An 11506-nucleotide genomic window follows, 5' to 3' on the forward strand; every position below is an offset into this window, starting at 1 on the left:
AATTTTTTTAGTTGTGGTTATGTTAAAGAAGTCATGCATGATTCCCAAATCATCAGACAAAAGTGTGAGAGCAAATCAGTCTCAGATGAATAATAGTGTGCTAATCAAGTGTGTGATTTCATTTGTGGTAAAAATACAATTAAAATAATGGAATGAGTAAAATACTTGGGGACTTTTGTTACAAACGATGAAGCTGTCAAAACTGAATATTGTCAAATTCCCTGAATAAGGAGAATGATTGACGTGCATTACATGAAATAAGGGATTTATGGTGGAAATGTAAAATCCGATATCAAAAATAAGAACTCAAGGAGAATGGAATGAGTAAAAATACTTGACCGACATTGGAGACTTTTGTTACAAATGATGGAGTTGTTAAAACTAAAGATTGTGAAAATTCTTGAATAAGGAGAATGATTGACGTGTAATCTTTTGTCATTGATTTCACTAGGTGTGAAAGAGTACTCATATCACTGATATGAATAAGTTTATGTAGAATACTTATCATTATAACATTTCTCTTATTTAATTTTATAGTTGTTATTGGTAATAAGGTTACTTTGAGTGAAATTGGTTTTATTAGTATAATCTTGACACCTGCACCTAGCCTCATTCCTTGGTGCCATATGGATGGGGTAGCCCACAGTGAGAAAGCTTGGGGGACAGCTTAACACTTCGCCAACCTCACTAGTGAATCAATATCCCCTTAGGCTATTAATGCTATGGGTGTGACCTCTCAAGCCAGGGTGGGTGCCTGATAATCAAAGAGTTAAGTTTGAGCTGAAAGCCGTGGAACTCAAACATGAAAAAAATGACTGCAATATATACCTCTAATTTAAGGATTATTAAAACTTAGGATGTACAGTTTCCTGAACATCCGATGAGATTTAGTACACGGTTACTACAGAAATATATGGAATCCACCAATTAGGCTAAACTGGTCTAATGCAGGGTAACAACCAACGTTATGGAACTACAACAAAATTAAGATAGCTCATTGGGCTACTTTTGTACAAAATGATACTACTACGATAGACTACATATTTATCATCGTTTGTCCATAATTGGACAACCATCTCTCTGACGAGTTTCAAACTAGCCTAAGGTGACCGCAAGGGGATTCTGTCATCCTTGCCTTGCTATTGTGAAGCTTACATAATTAGTGGATATCACTGAACAACTTTACAACCTGTTAAGCTAGTTACCGACAACCAACTATCAAAAATACAAAAGGACATAGACACTAAAGGTTGTGCACTATCCTTATGTGCCTCGTTGTCTAAATTCTATTGAATTTCTGCAACGCAGAGACCCGCATGGCTATCCCTTGTCCTATCATTGTTAGATCCCTGATACATCATCAGAGTGTTTTAGCAGTTGCTTATATATATATATATATATATATATATATATATATATATATATATATATCTATATATATATATATATATATATATATATATATATATATATATATATAAAAGAATCAGCAACTAAGCCGGGTACAGGTTTGAATTCGCATGATATGGAGTCAATTGTGACTACTACCACTATAACTTTTAGGCGAATCTATGCACACTCCCACACACTGTCCACAAAGTTAATTAAGGATTTTGGACCACAAACTTTACATAAGACTTTATAGGACATCCACCGCCGATTGAGCTACCCAGGGACTATTAGTGGTGTTAGCTTTATCAAACAACAATGCTTAGATTTATTTTGGAACTCATAGGTAGAATAGCTTTGATTGCCACAATATGCACGCTACTTATCACGCCCATTGCCATTCCATCTATGACATGTTTTTGGTTTATCCAAGAGCTTTCAGTTTGCGGTTCTCTACACATTTTCAGTTTCTCAAAGTCCATCAAGGTAAGTAATAGTCATACAGACAATAACTCTACGATAATATATTTTTAACAGCCTTAAATATTTATACCGAGCACAGAAATACCATTAAATATTTTCATTGTTGTTTAAGGACCAACTGTTGACAAAATCCTGGCAGTTTTTACGATAAAACCAGATCTGAGTAAAATTGCTAGAGAAATTAGTATGGAGTCTAGGGGCTAAATGCAAACTCTTGATTGGGTGGAAGCTGTGGGGCAGCTGGGGTTGTTAGTTAGGGTACAACTTTGCCATGATGACACAAGATAAAGAAATGGTACATTAATGGGGAACTGGGTCCTCATGAATAAGGAGGGCCTAATTACTATATACAAGAGATTATTATAGCCATTCTCACACAGTTGTGTATGATTTTTCAATATTTTGGTTATTGAGAGATATTTTCCCATTCCTAAGAGATGTAGATGTGTCTCATCATTATTATACTTTTGAGCCACACTGCCTTTCTATATTTGGTGTATTTAGTATTTTAGTATTTTTCCAGTTATTTCTGGTAACTCAGAGCATTACATCAAGGTCCAGCCTTGGATGTGGAAGAGAGGAAGGGAAATCTCACCTCAGAAAGGCCTTGGCTTTGTCTCAACTATTTTCCCCATCATACAACCCCTGAAAGCAGATGCTTTAATGATCAATCTTAATGGACTAGGGCTTATCCTTTAACAAATAAGCCCTTCTGCTTCTAAGGAAGAAATCAAATCAAAGGCTGTGGTGTGCGGAGGGCCATTGAAACAAGGGTCCGACTCTTGACATGATCACTTTGTTTGCTACTTCCAATTGCCTGAACTTTCTAAGTTCAATGGCCAATTTACTGCTTCCATAAGGTCTCTCCATAGTATGTATTTTCTAGATTATTTTTGTGTGTTTCTGGTTGTCAGTTTCATGTCAAAACAGAGCCGGTCACCAAGGAGTGTGGCTTATTATGCTCTCTGCACTCAATGTTTGTGTCTTTAGTCATTAAATCTAGCTGAAACATTTTAGTGGAATCCAGGGCCAAGGATTTGGTTTCCATCTTTCTGTTTTTAGTGCTGAGTGATGCATTTCAGTTTCATTTAAATACGTGAGCCCGCTTCATGTTTACATAAGTTTTTGATTTTTTAATATTTAATCATGAGTTTAACTTGCCAGTGGAAAATGGAACAAAAATAACAATCACATGAGAGAATATCCACTATAAACTTCTTCATAAAAACATTGTAGAATAATTACCAATTCATGGTAACTAAATATTTCATGTAGAGTTATGCATTACTTCAGTCCTTTACAAAGCAGAAATTCTAGTTACTAGTTACTGTTGATATCTCAATGCTCATGATTACTTTTTCAGGGCCGTGATGCATATCAGTGTCAAGAAGGATAATGATTATTAGCTGTGGAAAAATTATTATCTGATTTGTCAAGGATAATGATTTGTTATTGGCTCCTATTGTTGCAATTGGGAATGATAAAAGCATTGCAAGTTTAGATATCTTAAGTAGTTGAAAAAATATTTGCTAATCTCTCCAGGAAAATAATCTCTTTTTATTCTTGTTCTTGGAAGGCAACATTTGTCGGAGTCCCACTGCAGAGGCTGTATTTCATGATGCTATGTAGAAAAGGGGATTGACATCAGCATTCAAAATTGACTCTGCTGGAACTATTGACTACCATGAGGTAGGTTCTAGCTTATCATGGGTCAAGGCTAATTGAATCGGTATTTTTGTCTATTATAATGCAATAAATAGGTATCACATATTAATATGTTGAAATTATTTGAAGGGTGGTCCTGCAGATCCCAAGATGAAGAATGCAGCCAAGAAACGTGGAATAGAGATAACTTCTATATCAAGGTCTATATCACCTACAGACTTTAAAGAGTTTGATCTAATACTTGCAATGGACAAGCAGAACAAATGTAAATAAAAAGCATAAATGGCATATAAAACTCCCAAAATTTTCAGTTTCATTTGCTAAGTTGTTCCAAACAAAATCTAATAAGCCAATACTATTGTTAAATTCAGCAAAATGTACATTAAAATTTGTCTATGTTATTGTTAACATATGCTTCTAATTAGTTTCTAACTTTTGTGCAAAAATAAATTAATAACATGGGATGGATATATTTTGTAGTTGACATATTGACAATTCTCCTTCAGTGCCCCAACGCACAAGGCCTTTATTGCTTTTTCTAGGTAATTGGTTACATTTGGTATTCTTTATCGTTTCCCTGTGATACGCATACCATGGAGGAAGCCATTTTTATAGTCAGATGGAGAAAGTGGGGGGGAGAAAAATAGTTGTGAGATGTCAAATGGACAATTACTGTGCCAATGGCTTGCAACCTTGGAGCTCTGAAAAGCTTCCTACAACAGTGGTATGAGAACTCAACTTTGCTCAATTATAGTGAAGTTTTAGTGTGATAGCATCTGAGATTTGTTTTGAGGTTGGTTCTCTCTTTAACTGATTTTTTGATTTTGTGTGTTATTGGAATTACAGATGTTCCTGATACTACACTGATATTGAGAAAGCACACTCTTCCAATGAAGCTATTTTCTTGCATGTTATTCAATGAATTAGAAATCTTCAATCCTCAGGATCAGTTGCCATTTGCATATGTAAGAGACATGATGACACCCAAAGTGAGGATTCACATGTTCGAATCAGCCATTTTTAATACAATAACAAATGAATATTGACACTCTTACAAAGTTAATCGAAGCATTTTCAAAGAGCCTCCTTTGGACCTGCAAATTTCTTTGGGTTATGAATCCAGCGTCTGCAAATCGTATCTGGACAGAATGTGGGCTGCATATTCCATTTGATTCTATTAATTCATTTCAAATTTGATTGGATGCTAAGATTATAACTTGCAAAAGCTATCAATTTTTTAAAGTGTGAAGGATCATGAAAGAGCAGAATATGGGAGGATCCATAACTACAAATTTAACCAATACATGATGTTGATGGATGCCATGGGTGTTAATTTTGTGCTATATTGGATTAGATGACTGATTTACTTCTCAATAACTGAAGTCATTTTTACTGCCTCTGCCAACATGAGATGATAGAGACTGTGCACCTATATCTAATATGTGTATTGCATTTAATGGAGTTGATAGGACTGAATTGTTTTCCATTGTAAATTCTAGTGGTGATTCTGGTTATATCGGGAATGAAGGAAAATAGAATGAAACGTTGCCATGAAAACATTTTTAACTCAAACGGAAACAAAGAATTTTTCTAGGTGGCTCTTCATTGTCAACACAATCCTGAACTGAAATTTGGTACAAGTTGTATAGGCTTGCATGTGCACCATCGTGACAGAGTTTTTATTGAAGGAGGTGCAATGTGGGGATAGATGTTGATTTGAGACGGTACAATTATATGAGTCTCTTTTGTGTTGGACTACATGGACGGTGGAACCCTTGCGTAGGTTCTTCAAACCCACAAGAAAATCCCAGAACACTATTTGGCTGAGGTTGCCAGGCAGGTGCTCAAGGGCTTGCATTACCTGCACCAGAACAAAATTGTTCACCACGATATAAAGCCCTCCAATTTACTGATCAATAAGAGAAGTCAAGATTCCCGATTTCGGTGTCAGAACTGTGTTGGCTCACACTTTGCCCCAGTGCAATTCCTTTGTGGGCACTTGTGCTTATATGAGTCCTGAAAGGTTCAATCATGATGGGTATTAATTTACAATTTCTATTGTCTTCTGCAATGCAGTTGCTCGAATACCCTTCAGATTATGAAGCGGAGAAGTATTTTCTTAGGAAAGCTACAGCCATGGAAAATCGGTCTTGCCACTTATATTCTGAGTTTTCAGGTAATCAGAGATCCTCATATTTAACAATTTGAGAGATCTATCAAGAAACATTACCTTATGGCATGCATGTCTGTTAAAGCAATCAGGCTAAAACTATGTTTCGTTGTTGTTGGCAGTCTCAGCTATTGTTCATCAGATTTAGAAAGAAGAGTTATTTGGTAAATCTCGGCTACAGTACATGAAAGGACCTGAAAACCCCTATTCAGCAGCAGGTCCAGTGACCTTCGGTGGAACTCTGGATGTGAAGGAAAGAAAAAGGTATTTCAATTATTCTGAAGGGACTGATTTGCCTTGTGGTTTTGCCAATTACCGTACCCAAGGGTTCCTTGTGTCTGAAGAAGACAGGAAGGTCATGGAATAGTGCAAGGGGGGTGTGGTAATTTCAACTATATTTGGAGCCTAAGAAAGATTAAAAAACCCAAGTATGTTAGGAAAATCACAACAGAACATTTGTTTCATCGTGTTTATGGACAATGCAACTCTCACACTTCGTGCCAGATACCAGATCAAGCCCAATGAGTCTCATAGAATTGGAATTTGGCACATTGTTTTGGTCAGGGAGTTGCCATACAAGGAATCAGTAATGAATGGCCTCATTCCCAAGTATCTTTCCCACAGGCTTTTCCCAAATTGTGTTTAAAACATTTGGATGGATGCCAAGCTACAGCTTGTTCTTGATCCTTTATTAATTTTGGAAAATCTCCTTGTAACTCACAATGTTGATATTGTTGTCTCAAAGCATCCTTACAATACTCATAACATGGAGGAAGCCGTTTTTACAGTCATATGGAGAAAGTGGAGCAAAGAAGCTGTGAGGTATCAAATGGATAGTTACTGTGCCGACGGCTTGCAACCTTGGAGCTCTGAAAATCTTCCCTCAAGCAGTGGTATGAGAACTCAGCTTTGCTCAATTATGGTGAAGTTTTAGTGTGATAGCATCTGAGATTTGTTTTGAGGTTGGTTCTCTCTGTAACTAATTTTTGATTTTGTGTGTTGTTGTTGGCATTACAGATGTGGCTGACACTGCACTGATATTGAGAAAGCACACCCTTCCAATGAAGCTATTTTTTTGCCTATTATTCAATGAATTAGAAATCTTTTAACCTCGGGATTAGTTGCCATTTGCATATGTAAGAGACATGATGACCCCAAAGTGAGGATTCACATGTTCGAATCAGCCATTTTTAATACAATAACAAATGAATATCAACACTCTTACAAAGTCAATCGAAGCATTTTCAAAGAGCCTCCTTTGAACCTGCAAATTTCTTTGGTTTATGAATCCAGAGCCTACAAATCATATTTGGATAGAATGTGGGCTACATATTCTGTTTGATTGTATTAATTCATTTCAAATTTGATTGGCTGCTAATATTAAAACTTCCAGAAGCTATCAATTTTTTAAACTGTGAAGGGTCATGAAATAGCAAGAAATAGAAAAATATGGGAGGATCCATACCTGCAAATTTAACCAATCCATGATGTTGATGGATGGCATGACTGTTAATTTTGTGCTAGATTGGATTAGATGACTGATTTACTTTTCAATAATTGAAATCATTTTTACTGCTTCTGCCAACATGAGATGATAGAGACTGTGCACCTATATCTAGTATTTGTATTGCATTTAATGGCGTTGATAGAGACTGAATTGTTTTTCCATGTGAATTCCAATGGTGATTCTGGTTATACCGGAAATGAAGGAAAATACAATGAAATGTGCTCTTCTGGACAATTGGTATCCAAACTGGGTGTACGCCATGAAAACAGTTTAACAAGACCAAATAATTTTTCTAGGTTACTCTTTGTTGTCGACGCAATCTTAAACTGAAATTTGGTACAAGTTGTATAGGCTTGCATGTGCACCATCGTGACATAGCTTTTATTAAAGGAGGTGTGACGTGGGGACAAATGTCCCCAGATGTTGATTGTTACATTTCTGCATCTTTTTTAGATTTGCCTATCCCTATGTCACCATTGCTCTTCAATTTATGCACATTTCTGCATCTTATTTAGATTTGCATATTCCTATGTCACTATTGCTCCTCAATTTATGCACATTTCTGCATCTTATTTAGATTTTCCTATTCCTATGTCGCCATTGCTCCTCAATTTATGCCTTATGGCGTTTCCTTTGCAACATTTGGTGCAAATGCTAGTTTTATAGTTGTTATTGGTAATAAGGTTACTTTGAGTGAAATTGGTTTTATTAGTATAATCTTGACAGTTACTGATATTAGTGAGTGTCGTAACATTCATAGTATTGACTAGGTTCCAACGGCTCATGCTTTATGACAGAATTGTGGAATAACAAGACTGCTAAAGTCAATATCGTAATCAGAGGAGGAAAAATAGTAGCCATTTCATTCCCCTGTAATCGAAAATGTCAATGCAGAAGGTCAAGGCTCCTCTCCCATCCTCCAAGACTTCCAAGTCTACCGGTGGGAAATAGAAGTAGAAGAAATGGAGCAAAGCAAAGCAAAAGTAGAAGGTGAATAACATGGTGTTGTTTGAACAAGCCACTTACGATAATCTTCTCTCTGAAGTGCCCAAATACAAGCTCGTCACCCCTTCCATTTTTTCAGATAGGCTAAGGATTAATGGTTCACTTTCCATAAAGGATATCAAGGATCTGATGGAACAAGGTTCAATCAGGATGATTTCTGCTCACTCAAGTCAACAGATTTACACCAAAGCAACTAAACATGAAGTTCATTTTTTTTAATGTTTGTATGGAGGTTGGCATTCCTGATTTTTCAAGCGGACATATAAGTCATAGTTTGTAGTTCAAATGTGTCATCTCTTAGGTTAGTGACAGAAAAGTGTATACAATATTTGCGAAATACCTTAAATTTCGATGAGTTCTTATCATGTTTTTTTCATCATATTTATTCTTTATGCAATTCTTTTAAATATTTCATTAAGATTCAATTGCTTAATTTCATCTGTGGGATGCATGTTTTCCTTGTCAAAGCCTTTAACGTAGTTAAACAATAGTGTAAGCAAACCAACATTATTGGTATTCTCGAAACTCTCTTTGGATCACTAGCAAGTAAGACGAAGGTGAAGGCCTCCACTAAATGTAATTATGGAGGAATTTAAATCATTTGAGAGTCCCTTTGTATTCTGAGTCCAAGCTCCAACCTAACACAACTTTTGTGCAAGATAAGGAGCAGATGGTGGAAGGCTCAACCCTATTAGTAGAGGAGTGAAATCGAGTTGAAAGAAAGTGTCATGTTTCTCTTTCAATTCCAAAGCACCATCGATGTCCAGTAAGGGAAGCAATTAACCATTAGTATGTTCATAGAGAAGGAAAATCCCGGAATACAATTCCCTTCTGATTATTCGCCCATCAAAGTAAGAGGGGATCGGGGTGCCCAATAATAGAAAGTACTCATAATATTGTTTTCTGTATATATAAACCTATTCTCATTCTACCACAACATATTGTGTGTTTAGGATCCAAAACCATTTATATCCCATTTCAATTTCGAATAAAAGATTCAAATTTATTTTCCGTTGATGTCCACGACTTCTTAGCAAAAATATAAAATAGCAGGATGGGACCAATTTTTTTTTTTCAAAAGAAAAAAAACAACATCCTTGCATTAATTAAAACAAAAGATGTTACAATTTTTGCAGTAATAACTGAGTTAGCCAGAGAGCAGATTTCAGAAATAACTGAATTTGAAATTCCATGGATCATAACTGTAGATCTATTCAGAAACACACAAAGAATATTCCGGCATGGAGAACGACATGGAGAATCTCAGCACCAGATCTTTTATCCAGATCTTTTATGTCATATGTTGTCAACAATGTTGAGATTTTTCTGTTTTAGACGAAATAGGCAAAAATCCTAGTGTGTGACAACAATAGAAATCTGTTGCTGGATTAGCTCCAGGTTGTTGGGAGAAAATTAATGCATCCTAAATTTGATGTGAGAGGCAGTTAGATTCTCCTTGCTATAAAATAGGTAGTCATACGGATAGCTGGGTGTATTGTGAGAGTTTGATTGATGTAATCTCCTATTTGATTAATAAGAATTGCCGATGCCTTAGTTGTGTGGACGTAGCCCAGATTGGTTGGGTGAACCACGTTAAATTCCTGTGTTGCCTGTGCATGATTTATGGTTGTGTATATGTTTTATTGTTTGTTGTGCATCTGATCTCCAAAAATTGGTATCAGAGCATTGTTGGAGGTGGAGCACAGTTGATTGCTGCGTGGATTACAGTTGATTGCTGGAGCATGGATCGTGGATTGCTGCGTGGATTCCAAGGTGCTGTTGGCGCATAACTGAATTGCAAACAGCGTTACTAGAATGGCGTTGAAACGGTGTTTAGTCTGTTGTGCATCTTAGCGCAGCGGAAGGAGGTTGTTTTGTGTGTAGAACTGGAGTGCGTACGCTGTGAAGAACGGGAAGTGGTGCGCATATGATTGCTGGAGTTTTCAATTAATCATTGGTGCGTATTGATTGGTTTTGCTGGGCGTATTTTTCAATCTGCGTGGAGTTGATTGCCTGGTGCAGCGTGGAGGTTTTCATCATACGTGGAGCGCTGGCTATTCTGCGTGTTAATGCTGAGTGGACCGCTGGCTGTCCTGCATATTAATGCTGCCGTGGATCATTACTGTTTTGTGAACGGTTTTCAACGTGGAAATGGAGTTGCATTTAAAAACGGCGTTGATACATATTTAAAAACGGCGCGGATATACATTTAAAAACAGCGTGGATATATATTTACAAACAGCGTGGATATATATTTAAAAACGGCCTAGTTATATCAGCGCGGATATATGTTAATATCAGCGTGGATATATAAACTGGCTTGAGGATGCGTATAGACTACTATTGCGCGCTGTATGTGACAGTGTTTCCATACGTGGAATTAATCCATACACACAGCTGCATGGAATTGAACCAGCGTGGGTGTGCTACTGTGCTTGGAGCTGCCAGGACCTGCGTATGTCAGATACGTGTAATGCTAGAACACCCAGGAAAATTTTGGTGAGTGCGTTTTGTTTTGGTGAGTGCGTTTTCTGCTTGGCGCGGGTAATTCAATACCAGTCGCGCCAACCAATTGAATTAGCGCGGATACGAATTAATTAAGTGCGCCAATGCGCTAATTTGCTGCTCAGCGCGTATTTTCAAGGAATACTCACGCCATTTTGTCATCACTTAGAGCGTTTTTTAAAAGGCGCGGTTCAGGTGCTGATCAACAAGCGCCATTTGTTTTTTACATTGAAATCTGAGGTTTAAACAGCAAAGCACAGGGTTTTTTTTTTTTTTTTTTTTTTTGAAGGCGAAGATAATCTGAGGCATAGGCATTTCTTGAGATTCAATTTTGTTTTTTGTTAAATTGAAATTGGAGATTCTTTTGTTTTAGACGAGATGCCGAAAACTCAGAGTGCCCGATTCGAAATCGAGAAATTTAATGGCAAAAATAATTTCGAGATCTGGAAGGTAAAGATGCATGATCTGCTGGTACAGCAGGGCATGGCAAAGGCATTGTTGGGCAGGTCCAAACTGCCTTCCCCTGTGACAGATGATGAGTGGACTGAATTGGATGGAAGAGCCTTGAGCGGAATTCGGTTATGTTTGGCTGATGATGTTTTATTTAACATCGTGTCAGAGAATACTGCCACTGGTTTGTGGACGAAGTTGGAGAAGCTGTATATGACGAAATCTTTGACAAATCGGATTCTCCTGAAACGACAGCTTTATGGTTTGCGGATAAAAGAAGGTACCTCGATTACTGATCACCTGAATGTTTTTAATACCTTACTGGTGGAATT

The 11506-nt window shown here is 37.0% G+C and overlaps 1 pseudogene; it reads left to right on the forward strand.

Annotated features, from left to right (window-relative positions):
- The first annotated feature begins 8096 nt into the window (after positions 1-8096).
- LOC149235057 (small ribosomal subunit protein eS25 pseudogene) lies at positions 8097-8438 on the forward strand (annotated as a pseudogene).
- The last annotated feature ends 3068 nt before the right edge of the window (positions 8439-11506 follow it).

This window comes from Pinus tabuliformis, chromosome 8 (genome assembly GCF_031772625.1).
Source record: "Pinus tabuliformis cultivar Carrire ecotype Pingquan chromosome 8, CPIR1, whole genome shotgun sequence".
Lineage (NCBI taxonomy): Eukaryota > Viridiplantae > Streptophyta > Pinopsida > Pinales > Pinaceae > Pinus > Pinus tabuliformis.